Genomic DNA, 14,997 nt, shown 5'->3' on the forward strand with positions numbered 1-14,997 from the left:
TAGGAATAATATTACCTTACACACTTTTTCTCAATTTTAATGGGGTAAAAGCTAGCTTGATCAAGAGGATGGGATAGTTTAAGCTTCAGGTTGTAGATTATCAATTTATTTTAAATCATCTGGATATTCCTCCATGAATCTATGGATATACTACAACACTACACCACACACACATAAACAACAACACCCCACATACATATAAAATAACAATGGCGATGAGAGTCTCAAAGAGGATAATTTTTTTTACTCCAGATCTAGAGATAATAAGTTTTCCATCCTCGAATAATCCTTTTCCAAATTATGAGCTCATGATGAGTGTAAAATTATGTTATTTAATATCGACATCGAAATATCTTTTTATAGTTCACACACATAATGCACATATCAAACTAAACATAGAATGAATTACACATCATGCAATATAAAGATGATATAAAAGTAAGGTAGAAATTGAAGTATTTTATTTATGATGAGCATTAACCTTTTTTTATTACTATTTTTCAATTTTTTAATATATTTATTACCTTATTATTTTGAATATAAAGTTTTGTGATAGCATCTCCCTTATACTAAATTATCGAGCACACTTAATACAATTTTATTAACTCGGAATAATATTAGGTTGAACACATTTTCTCAATTTCAATAGAGTAAAAGCTAGCTTCGATCGAGAGGATAGGATAAGGAATATTATTTTTAATCTTGAGGTTGTAGATTATAAATTTCTTTTAAATCATCTCGATATTCCTCCATGAATATATGCATATACTGCAAACCTACACCTCAAATACATATAAAACAAAAGTGGTGATCAGAATATGAAAGAGAAGTTTTTTTTTTACTCCAAATCTAGAGATAATAAGATTTCCATCGTACAATAATCCTTTTCTCAATTATGAGCCAATGATGAGTGTAAAATTATGTTATTTAATATGGACATTGAATCATTTTATTTACAGTTGACACACACAACACACATATCAAACTAAACATAGAATGAATTCCTCATCATGCAATATAATGATGATATAAAAATAAGTTAGAAATTGAAGTATTTTATTTATGATCCATGTTACCTTTTTTTTTTATGACTATTTTCAATTTGTTAATATATTTATTACTTTATTATTTCTTAATATCATGTTTTGTGACAACATCTCCCTTATACTAAATTATAGAGCACACTTAATACAATTTTATTAACTAGGAATAATATTAAGTTAAACACATTTTCTCAATTTCAATGGGATAAAAGCTAGCTTCGATCAAGAGGATAGGATAGAGAATATTTCCTTTAATCTTGAGGTTGTAGATTTTAAATTTCTTTTAAATCATCTCGATATACTACAAGCCTAAACCTCACATACATATACAATAACACCTCACGTACATATAAAATAACACTGGTGAAGAGAGTCTCAAAGAGGAGTTTTTTTTCACTCTAAATCCATAGATAATAAGCTTTACATCCCAATAATCCTTTTATCAAGAATGAGGCGATGATGAGTGTAAAATTATGTTATTTATTATGGACGTTGAAATATTTTATTTATAGTTCACACACACAACGCAGATCAAACTAAACATAGAATGAATTACATGTCATGCAATATAAAGATGATATAACATAGAACGAATTACATGTCATGCAATATAAAGATGATATAAAATTAAGGTACAAATTGAAGCATTTTATTTAGGGTCAGCATTAATTTTTTTTATTACTATTTTTCAATTTGTTAAAATATTTATTACTTTATTATTTTTTTAATAATATAAATTTTCTCCATTCTTAATGTTTCTTTTCTTTAACTTTTAATCTCTCTTGATGATACTGAAGTGTAAGAAATTTCATACATTATGCACAATATTTTAAAAAAAGATTAACATAATCTTCATCCATTATACCGTATTTAAAAAAAGAAAGAGATTAACAACAATATAATCTTCTACTATGAATATCTGAATATTCACATTTTTTTTAATTAAATTATTTTATAAGATCAATATATAAATATAAACTTCAAAGTATAATAGACAATTTATAATTAAATATTTTATGATAATAAGAAAATTATTTCAAAATTTTATTTTAAATAAATCACTTAAAATTTATATTTAATAACCTATAATCATTGGTTAGAAAACCCTTAATAATTTGTTTAAAAAACTATTATTAAAAAATAAAATATATTTTGTTCACACTAATTTAAAACCCATTGACATAATACTAAAATTTAATCTAGCATATCTAAATCAAAACTTATAGTTATCTTTAACAAAATCATTTACTTGTCATCACCCAATAATTCAAGACCTATTATAGTTATCTTTAACAAAATCATTTACTTGTCATCACCCAATAATTCAAGACCTATTAAAATAATACTAAAATTTGAATTACTATATTTAAATGAAAACCTTTATTTATCTTTAATAAATTGAAATCATTTACTCAAAAGAAATATTATTCCTGTAAAATATATCCTTACAAGTTTGGAAACGTTTTGAAAATTATAATTACCCAATAATTCAACCTCTATTATTATAATACTAAAAATTTGAGTTACCATTTTAAAAAAATATTATTACCTTGTCATGATGTTTAATCGTGACCCAAAAAAACCCATTTAAAATATTGAATTACTTATTTAACAACTATAAAACAATTGCATTAAACTCAACGTACAGTTCATACAAATACCCTGGGCATTCAAATTTTGTCCATCCATGAAAATATGATGGTTTCAGATATTGACCAGTTACTTAAAAGGCCACAATCAAATTCATTAGAGCAGCAGATCATGAATAAAAATAAATTAAGCAAAACGGTTAATCAAAACTTCATTCATTCATTAATAGTATAAACTAAAATTCATTATTTCAAACATATAAATTTATGTAAGTAAAGAGACATGCATTCCATGGTCTCTGATTTCTGCAAAAGGTAGCGGTCAGTCTTGACAGTTTTGCGAGCGGTCAAATACGAGGCCATTGGTAGTATGATGCGTTAAAGATTTTGTTGCCGCATTCGCATTTCCACACCACGGGATAGTAATCCTGTACACGTTTTGGAATGCACTGCAATTTTGGAGTGAGGGTGCACTGCACAGGCTTACAAGGGTTGCACCCCTCGCATTTAGCAACTTAGGATCGTGGCGGAGAGCCAATATGCACCCCTCGCAATGCAACCTCGCTTCTAACCTCTCCCATCACCTGTAACATCCGTTTAATTGTACACCAATATCTTCAATCCAATCCAATACACATTTACATAATAGATTGTGTAAATATTAATATCAAAGATTACGGAAAAACATGGATTCGGAAACGAAATATTACAAAGAATGCAGGGCCACCACGTTCCGACGAAGACGTGGTTTGTTTATCATTAATTTCTCTCCCAGCTATCTCTGCATTATCAAAAGGGTTACTGTATCATATTACTTTTTTTGCAAGCATGTGAGAAAATATTCTGTGCAAGAAAAATTGAATACCCAATCAATAATTTATGTAAAGTACGCACCCCTAAAGCTCAATAATATTAAAACAGAAACGAGGATCTTCATTCTATATCTCAGCAGAAACCTCTTTGAACAACGTGCCCCCCAGCAGAATCTCGTTGTCTAAAGTATTCTGCCTTGTTGTGTCTCCAAATATTGTATATATTGACTCTCAAGAGCTAATAATAAAAGGAAAAGGAAAGCATAAAAACAAAAAGGCTACGATGCTAATGATAAAAGGAAAAGGAAAGCATAAAAACAAAAATAACGTATAAAGCTTATGGCCAAGTCATATTGAGCCTTTAGAGCTACGACCCAAATGGAAAGAAAAATAAAGCAAAATGTAAATAAAAGAAAAAAGAAAAACAACATAGAAACCGTTTCTATAACGCAAATCAGTATGGATAATTTCTATTATTTTGGGAAAAAAGTTATTAATATTTATACGATAATTTATTATTAATTTTGAAAAACGTTATTAATATTTCTTAGGTTTTTCTTAGGTTTTTTTCGTTAGAATAAAAAGCAAATTAACGAGTATTCTGACAATAGGGAAAAAATAAAATAAAACATAAAGCAAATTAAAAAGATAATAATATATAAACATGTAACCCAAATTAGTAATGATCATTTACTAAAAAAACAAGTCATTATGACATTTCTTTCTTCAAAGAACTCCTATGAATGTTTTTAAACATTTCCAATTCATTGCCATAGTATCCCCATTTTGGATACTAAGAGAATATTGAGATTATCACCCATGGAATACATACAATAGCTAAAACTAGTTCAAATTAGAGTACTCATAGATATACATTTTAAGCCTCTTTCACTCATAAAAGACCCTCCCCAAATTCAACAACTGATCTAGTTGATCATGCTCAAGTTACAAATTTTTACTTTTCGTTTTTGGTCAAGTGAAGCAGTACAAGGCAAGGGGGGGTTTTAAGACAATTTTTGGGTAAATTTTCTTAACTTGAGACAAAATAAAACTTGTGTATTGTCTTAAATATTTCCTTTAAGACGGTGTGTCAAATTAAATTGTCTTAAAATATTATCTTTATAGAGACAATATATAACACAAGCATTTTTGTCTCTCCAGGAACAATTTCATTTTTGTATCTCTAGAGACAATAGTTGGGATTAAAGACATATTTTCTTTAAAGAGACAATATTTTTGATCCTAACTATTGTTTCTGCAGAAACAACAAAAATTACATTCAAAGATAATACAACATCACTTTTTTCTATGTAGAGACAATAAAATAATGAATCTAGAAAATATCTCACCTTTGAAATAAACCAATATTAAAGTATTTAATAAAAAATAAACTACAATATCATTGATTAGCTCATATTAGGACACAATGAAATTGAACCACCAACCTCCTGCTTATAAAGCAAGCTATCTTCCATTGAGCTAGCACCCTTTAAAGAATTATGTGTGAGTTATGGTAGTCCTTGAAATTGCATATATAGGCATTGATTTTAAATCTAGCAATTACACTGAGAGGTGCAACGGAATGTCGATACAAGTGGAAGTGTGGAAGCCAATGAGAAAGTGAAAAATATGGAAAATGAAATACAATCAAAATTTGGGCTTCTCTATATCATCTAAAGCATGTAGCAAGGAGGTTAAATTTAAGAGGAAAGTTACACTAACATAAATATCCCAGAACATTGCAAATATTTACAAGCAAAAAATATATCAACATCTGACAGAATCCCATAATAATGGAAATTTTGTAGAGATGTTACACAAATCGAAAAGACAATGGAAATCATTTGTTTACTAACATTGGGGATGATCAATCCCCCTTGATCGCATCGTAATGTGCAATGAAAAATAACTCAAAGACATTGTATCAATCTTTTTTTACACCACCTTGCTTGCCCAATAAATTTTTTGGAGTACCTACTCCAACATTTTATAGGCTACTTGAGAAGAAAAAAAAACAGAAACCAATGTGACTCACTGCTAGAAATTTATCAACAATTGCAATATTCTTGGAAGGCGATAGGTCAATATTACTCCAACCTTGAATTTTTCTTTTTTAAAACTTTGCTATTATCCATCTCCAATAATCAACAACTGAAAAACTATTTACCGAAGGACCTACCCAAATAAGAAATAGTCTCCCCAAGATTCATAAGCTTTCATTTATGATTCATCCAAGTAGGGCATTCATCTTGGCCAAAATGAAACCCTATTTTTCCTCTCTAACAACTACTCTTGTTCCTTTTGCAAAAGTGTCGGAGAAGAAATTAGTACCCTCAATAAATTTTTGAATCAACGATTGTGTTAAATATGAGGCATCTGCAAATTGGAAATTTGAGTATATTACAATACATATCCTGAAATTTGATATCATATGAATAACTTTTATAAGAGAAATAATGAAAATATTTTACAAGTAAACTTTCCATGGCTGAATGTCAATTCTCCAACACATGTATTAGAGGTAAAAGTACTTCTATATTTTTTTCCAAAGAATATCTAGTACTCAAATAATGAGGTGGAGATTGAAGTTACATTTAAACTACCACTCATCACTCATTATAACCAATGAAATGGTCTATATATCAATGCATGTTTTATACATAGTAAAAGTGGTCAGCTTTTAGGAGCTCTTTCTGGTGGACAAAGACAAATTCTTAGACTAGCCATACTAAAACATCTTGGAATATTTATGCAGAATTAAAACCATATTGAGAAGCAAAAAGATTGGATGTACCTTGAATCATATAATGGAACTAATTTATATTTATGCAGAATTAAAAACAGAGTGAGAAGAAAAGATATTGCATGTACCTTGAATCATATATTAGAACTAATTTCTAATTGAAACCTTTTGAAGTAAAAAGATTAATGTAGAAAAAGTCTTCCAGTATGTGACATTGTCAGGAATTTTGCATGCATGCTTCAACAAGGTCATTCATGGATTTTTCTGTAAATAAATAGAAGCATCAACTGAAGAAACAAGCTTCTCTACTCATAGTTTAAGGTTTCGCAAAGTTTTTTCCATTCCTTGGATTGGTTCTTCTAGGGTGAAATTTGTGGATTAGAATCCACATCACATAGACATAAGCCAAAAGCTAGAGTTTCTTCCCAAAGGTGTACTTTTCAATAAAAGACAATTGTATGCATATGATTTGGCTAAAATGGCACCAAGACTCGCATCCACAATCTCTTGAAAGATTTACCTGGGATTGCTCAACCTTGTGGTTGAAGCCATTTTTGGCATGCCATATGCAACATCAGATGTTAATGCTTTGTTGCAACTATTTGTAAGACACTTGGTAATGAATACTTCTAACAACTAGCATATTGGATCTCTACTTGGGTTGAGTTTAGTAGTGAATGCATTTATTCAAGCCATCTCCCTCGTCCTTTATGTCCCATGACACTCACTTCCCTGAGCTAGACCTGACTAACCTACCAACACTATCATAAGGCCTAAGGTGCCCTTAATGATGAAGTCTAGCCCTGATTTCAAACCTTTTAATCCATCTCTTGGAGGAGCTAGAAACTAAAATTCCTCTATCTAATAGCAACATGCACAACGGTTCAAGGCCAAGTCAATGTATGGATTACTCAAGATATAAAAAATGAAATAGGGTAAGAAGGATATCTCCTACATTACATGTGAGATCATGAAGATGGTAGATTTTGTAGCATATAAAAAGCCAAGTTTTAGAGGCCATGGAGAATTTGTTAGGAAAATATTGCATATGTGCAGCGTGGTGGTTTTGGAAAAGTGAATGAATTCGACTATTTAAAAAAGAAGAAAGAAAGGTGATTTTGTGTGGACTAGTCTAGTGTAAGTCATGCTGAAAGGAAAATTCATTGTATGGATCAAGAAGGTAAAGAAGTCAAGAGAGTGGTTGTATGATAAAGAGAAGAAATGAAGATGGAGATGGAGTAAATGGTGTTGAAGTTTAATGAAGGAGCCGGTATGTGAATTATTAATACCCAAAGAGTTTTGGTCCAAGTTATGAAATCCTATCATAGGCAAGTGTATTCCCCTAGGAAGTTATAAGACCTAATGTTCAGAAAGATATGTAGTGTGGGAGAATGCATAGTTGTAAGGCCTTAAGAGCTTGTCCATGAATACATGTAGTGTAGTGGCACATGGAGTCATCAAGTTGTGGAATGATCCACTTGGAGAGGTATCAGGGTGGTAGGTGTACTAGTATGCTGGAATGCGAAACATTAGATGATAAGGTTAATGAATGGGACTAGGTCAATCTTCTAGAGTCAAGTTTACGATAGGGATTGTTAGTGTGGATTAGGTAAACTTGACTCGGTCAAGTTGTTGGTTGTTTTTGGGCTTTAGGTATATGAAACCCATGTTTTTGTACATGGTATTCGTGTTTGGTGTAGATTATTTATAGGTTAAAAATTCATGATTATTAATCCTACTGGCTAATGGGATGAAGCAACAATGTCTTTAGACACCACCACTTCCCTTGGTGTCTATGATCCTAACAGATGCTCCACCCATCATCAATGACACATAAATATTTTTTTGATAACAAAGTGTGTAAGACCAAGTTGAATAGAATGTCATGTTAGTGACTAAAAGAAGTGAAAGATTAAAAATGGGAAAACAAATTATTAATAATATTAAAATTAAAAGAAAAGAAACATTAGGGATTTTTTACTAAAAATTAAAATTTGAGAAAATAATCCTTGAGGTTAGATTTAAATCCAAATCCAATATTACATGTGTAGTCGAAACATGGCACAATTTCACCTGGAAAATAATAGAAATTTCGAGATGATTTTGAGAAAATATGATAGAAATTTTTGAAAATCTAGGTTACAACTGTCAAGCTTTAGGATTTTGGTTGCCCGAGGGGTTCTTGATGGTTCTAAATATATTTATACTATATAAAAAAAAAAAAACTATTTAAGGATTGCAACAATTGGATTTCTTGACAATTAATGTATTTTATCTCATCATGTCACTAACTAAGATTTGAAACTAGGTAACAACGGTTCCACCCAACCACTCGAGATAACCCCAATTGACATATTATTAATAATATTAATAATGTTATTAATATTATTATATTAATAATAGTATTATTAACATTAAAATAATTAATATTAATAATATTATTAACACCAACACAGATCCATATTTAATTATGGATCTACCATGCATTGGGAGGGATCAAATCTATCAAGATGAAAACCTCTTTATGAGTGTAAAAATTGAGGAAATGTTTGCACCTTAAGGTATTCCATTCCTCTTAGCTCTTAGTAGGTCCATAATTAATATGGATCTATGTTGGTTTTGGGAAATACATTAATAAAATGTTTTAACTATAATTTCTTTATTTATTTCCACTTGTTTTATATAATCTGTACACAGTTGACATTGAAATATTTTATATATGATTCAAAATATCCATATTAAAATTTTAATACAAGCACTCTTTCAGAAATAGAAAACATTCCCCCCCCCTCTCTCTCTCTCTCTATATATATATATATATATATAGATATAGATATATATATATATATATATGATTATTTTTGTTACTAATAGTTTTAAAATGTCATATCTCTGTCTATGCATACAATGAATTATTTTTATTATTAATATTTTTAAAAATATTACGTATCAACTCCATATTAAATATTGAAGGAATTACAAATCTCTCTTATTGCTTGAATTATAAGGCACCTATTAGTGCAATACGAGCTCTCTCTCTCTCTTAAATGTTATATATCAACTTGATATTAATAATGAAATAAATTTTTACATCTACATTATAATGAAAAGTGAAATATATGAATTACTTTATTTTTTCTTCATGATGATGATGAAGATTAACATCCACTAAGGCCAATGTGTGCTATCAGACCTTAAGAAGGTAAGCGATTAATTGTGACTCTTAATATCTTATGTCTATGATGAAAAAGAAGAAAAAGAAGTGACCCAAGATTATTGTAGTTTGTTGACATGACAAGTGAAGAAGGTTGGAGGTGTTGCAAATGTTTTGAAATGAGAATAGATGTAAGATCTAGGCACTCTAGGAGAAAAAAGAAACATCTTCAACCCTCTTAGTACCACAAATGTGTAAAACCTTTTCATCCTAGGTTGTTTTGGGAGTAAACCAACGTCCAATTTAACTTCAAAGTTCATGAGAATTAGTTCTTATCTTTGCAATGATCATTTTCTTCTTAGTACTCTTCGTGACAAAGAGATAATTCTGGTTAGCAAGGGTGGGTTGTTCTTCTCTTTATAATAACTTAGCTTCCTTTTCCCCTCTAGCTCCTTCTCATCCCATAATTTATCCTAAATTTGGAGGTAATAGTAATTTTAATACTATCTTTATTCTCTCAGATGATCTCCTCCTTTATCCGATAGTAGTCAAGCCAAGACCAGGCATCCTTACGCCATTTGCTTGAGATGAAGGTGTGGGTTGTGGCTAGAGTTGGAAGCAATCTTGGGAAACCTCTTCGCTTCCATATTGTAAATTTTTTCTTGTACATCAAATACCTAAACATAGCCATATTCTCAATGGGGAAAATGCTAGCTTTGATCAAGTGGATAGAATAGGGAATATTCTTTTTAATCTTTAGGTTATAGATTATAAATTACTTTTACATCATCTCAATCTTTGTCCATGACTCTATGTATATACTGCAACCCTACACCTCACATGCATATAAAATAATGGGGGTGACTAAAACCTCAAAGAGGAACCTTTTGTTACTACAAGTCCAGAGATAACAAGCTTTCCATCCTCAAAAAATCCTTTTCTCAATTCTATAATTAGAGTCGAGCTTATGATGAGTATAAAATTATGTTATTTAATATGGGCACTAAAACATTTTATTTATAGTTCTGGCTCACACACACAAACATATCAAACTAAACATAGAATGGATTACACATCATGCAATATAAGATGATATAAAATTAAGGTTGAAATTAAAGTAATTTATTTATGATTGGCATTAACTTTTTTTGTTATTACTATTTTTCGAATTATTAATATAATTATCACTGTATTATTTTTAAATATAATATTATGTGACAATATCGTTATACTAAATTATAATGCACAATAAATACATTTCTATTAGCTAGTAATAATATTACATTAAACACCTTCTTCTCATTTTCTTCAATTTTAATTTTTAATAATGCAAATTTCTTCTATTATTAATATTTCTTTTCTTTTAAATTTTAATATGCCTTGATGATGTACAAAGCCTAGGAAATTTCACACATTATACCTAATATTTAAAAAAAAGATTAACAACAACATAATCTTCTATTATGAATATCTCATTACAGATATTTTTTTTTAATTAAATTATTTTATAAGATAAACATAGATATAAAATTCAAAGTATAATAAACCATTTATAATTAAATCATTATTTTATGCAAATAATTAAAGTGAATGATATTTTATGATAATATAAAAAAATATTTTAAATTTTTATTTCAAACAAATCAGTTAAAATTTATATTTAATATCTTGTAATTATTGTTGGTTAAAAAACCACTTTAATCATATTTTAAAAAAGATATTCCTAAAAGGTAAAATACATCTTTTTAAATCGGAATCATATTTAAAAATTATTTTTCAAACAATTTAAATAAACTGTGAGATATCATATTTAAATCAAAACATATATTTAGCTTTTAATAAAATCATTTTATTAAAAGATGATGGTTGGAATACTAGTAGAAGTTGGGTTCCTGTCTTTTCCCCCTAAATTTTTAGGCTTTTTTTGCTTTGATTTTTTTTTTTAATCTATGTAGGTATTGTGATCCTTTTTTAGTATTTGATGTTCATTTATTCTTCATTAGAGTTTATTATCTTGATCCTTCGTGTTTTTTATGTATTCGTTCTTAACTCCTTTTAGTATTTTTTTTATTTGTTTAATGGGCTTGAGCCCCATATTTTATGGTTGACCCAATTTTATTTATTGATTATTTTTCTTCAAATATATATAAATATATATGTTTCTATTTTTATTTTTATCTTTATTTTTATTTATTTATTTTTATATATATTTATTTTGAGTTGTGTATATTTTTGTTATATTTTATTTATGTTTCCATTAATTATTTTTAATTTATTTAATTTTATTTTTTTTAGTTATTTTGTTCATCAAATGTAGGGTCTTCACTTATTTTTATATTTTTTGACTCCCCGCTTTTAAATTTTGACTTTGATTATTTATTTATTTATTGATTTTAAAGACTCACAGTTTAATATGGTGATTACTTATTAATATTCGTTTTTAATAAATTAATAAACTATTATTACAATGTAAATATTACTTTTCAAAAACTAGTAATATTTGGTTTTAATAAATTAATTTAAATATTATTTTTCAAAAAATAGTCATTTAATATAGGGGTTACATATTAATATTTCAATAAATTAATAAATTAATAAACTAATATCATTATTTAAATATTACTTTTCAATTACTAGTAATATTTGGTTTTAATAAATTAATTTAAATATTATTTTTCAAAAACTATCCGTTCTACCTATTGATATTTTTAATAAACTAATGTAAATATTACTTTTCAAAAACTAGTAATATTTGGTTTTAATAAATTAATTTAAATATTATTTTTCAAAAAATAGTCATTTAATATAGGGGTTACATATTAATATTTCAATAAATTAATAAATTAATAAACTAATATCATTATTTAAATATTACTTTTCAATTACTAGTAATATTTGGTTTTAATAAATTAATTTAAATATTATTTTTCAAAAACTCTCCGTTCTACCTATTGATATTTTTAATAAACTAATGAAATAATATCATTATTTTAATATAGGCATTACTTAATAATATTTGTTTTTAATATATTAATAAATTAATATTATAATTTAAACATTATTGTTCAAATATAGCCGTAACTTGAAATTATGTCTCTACATTGCTCTTTATTTAAGCCATGGTCTACCTCTTCATGTGGTCCTCATGATGAACCACACTTTATGTGGTCATCATGATGAACCACACTTGTTGGTTCCAAATGCGTCTGCCAAAAAAATCTCTCATATGATTTCTACCAAAAACTTTGTTTAATTCATTATGGATCACAAAAACTTGAATACAGAAAATTATTTGATTCGTCATCCATTAATATTTCAAAATCAATTAAAATAATATTAAAATTTAAATTACCAGAAATAACTCAAAACTTATATTTATCTTCAATAAATTGAAATCATTTTTATTGAAATCATTTACTATTCCTAAAACGTAAAATACATCTTTACAAGTTGGAAACATATTCAATATTATAATTACCCAATAATTCAACACCTACTAATATAATACTAAAAATATTATTACCCTGTCATGTTTTAATCATGAATCAAAAACCCATTTTAAATATTGCATCACTTATTTACCAATTATAAAACAGTTGCACTAAAGTCCCGTACAGTTCATCCAAATACCCTGCCAATTCAAATTTTGTTCATCCATGAAAATAAGATGGTTTCAGATATTCACCAGTTACTTGAAAGGCGACAATAAAATTGATTAGAGCTGAAGGTCATGAAGAAATACAAATTAAACTGACAAAACAGTTAAGCAAAACTAATGGACCTATAAATCGTCAAAGTTCTGTATAATTGATTAATAATTCTAAAATTCGTTATTTCAAACAAACAAAAAAATTATGTAAGTAGAAAGACATACATTCCATGGTCTCTGATCTCTGCAGAAGGTGGCCGTCAGTGGAACAGCTTTGCGAGCGCTCAAATACTGGGCGGTTGGTGGTATCATGCGTTAAAGATTTTGTTTCCGCAACACGGGATAGTAATGCTCTACACGTTTTGGAATGCACTGCAGTTTTGGAGTGACGTCGCACTGCACAGGCTTACAAGGGTTGCACTCCTCGCATTTAGCAACGCATGATGGTGGCGCGGAGACAATATGCACCAGTCGCTTCTAACCTCTCCTATCACCTGTAAGCTCTGTTTTCATCATTCAATTGTACACCAATATCTTCAATCCAATCCAATACACATTTACATAATAGATTGCGTATTTAATATCAAACATTCCAAAGAAAACATGGATTTCAGAAACGAAAGATTACAGGGAAAGCAACGCCACGACGTTCCGACGAAAACGTGGTTTGTTATCACTGATTTCTCTCCCAGCGATCTCTGCATTATCGAAAGGGTTACTGTATCATATTGGTGTTTTTGCAGGCAAACATTTTGTGCAAAATAAATTGAAAACCCAATGAATATTTTATGTAAAGTACGCACCCCTAAAGCTCAATAATATTAAAACAGAAACCAGGATCTTCATCCCGCCATAACGTCAAACAGGACGCTCTCATCAATACTCAAAATAGTGAAATAAATTATATAAAAAACATCACAGAAAATAACTGGAGTCAAAGTCAACTAAACTGAAGTAAATCTAAACAAAAAAGATGACACCTACCAACGATAAAAATAAATACGATGACACCTAACAAAATGTGAGATTTGTATCTCAACACCCTCAGCAGAAATCTATTTCAATAAGGTATTCCCAGCAAATTCTCTTTGCATAGTTTATGCAGAAGTCTATTTGAACAAGGTGTTCTCCCAGCAAATTCTCTTTGTATAATATATGCAGAAGTCTATTTGAACACGCTAATCTCCAAGAAAAATCTCTTTGTATAATGTATGCAGAAGTCTATTTGAACAAGTGTATGCAGAAGTCTATTTGAACAAGGTTCTCCCAGCAAAATCTCTGTGTGTCCGAATATTGTATATATTGAATATTGTATATATTGAATCTAAAGAGCTACGATGCTAATAATAAAAGGGAAAAAGAAAATTATAAAAACAAAAATTACGCATAAATCATACAAGCAAGTCCTATTGAAGAATCTGAAGAGCTACGATGCTAATAATGCTAATAAGCATAAAAACAAAAATAACGCATAAAGCATATAATCAAGTCATAATGAACCTTTAGAGCTACGATCCAAATCGAGAGAAAAATAAGCAAAAATTAAATAAAAGATGATGGAAAAACTACATAGAAACCTATAACACAAATTACTAAGTATAAGTTTTATTATTTTGGGAAAAAAATTATTAATAATTTTAGGACAATTTATTATAATTGAAATGACCAAAAAACAGCATATAAATAGATGGACAACTGCATTTTTGATCGGGCAAAAATAATTTCAAGTAATCTTGCAGAAAACCGTGTTTAAATTATGTTTTTGAAGTCTACAATAGATTCAATAGGGTCAAAAATCTATTGGGCACCCAAAGCATTGAAGTTTAACAACTTTAAAAAATTCCATGCCTGAATTTATCAAAATATTGCCGGAATTTTCATGCTTTTTAGTGAAAAATAATGACAATTTAGTAACATGTGGGAAAAAAGTTATTAATATTTCTAGGTTTTTCTTGTCTTTACCTTTTTAGGATAATGGTAAATTAAGAGCTATGCAAATAGAAAGAA

At 28.5% G+C, this 14,997-nt stretch overlaps 1 pseudogene; it reads right to left on the reverse strand.

Annotated features, from left to right (window-relative positions):
• Positions 1-2,979: 2,979 nt before the first annotated feature.
• Positions 2,980-13,302, reverse strand: LOC149230076 (uncharacterized; annotated as a pseudogene).
• Positions 13,303-14,997: the final 1,695 nt, after the last annotated feature.

Source organism: Pinus tabuliformis, chromosome J (genome assembly GCF_031772625.1).
Source record: "Pinus tabuliformis cultivar Carrire ecotype Pingquan chromosome J, CPIR1, whole genome shotgun sequence".
NCBI lineage: Eukaryota > Viridiplantae > Streptophyta > Pinopsida > Pinales > Pinaceae > Pinus > Pinus tabuliformis.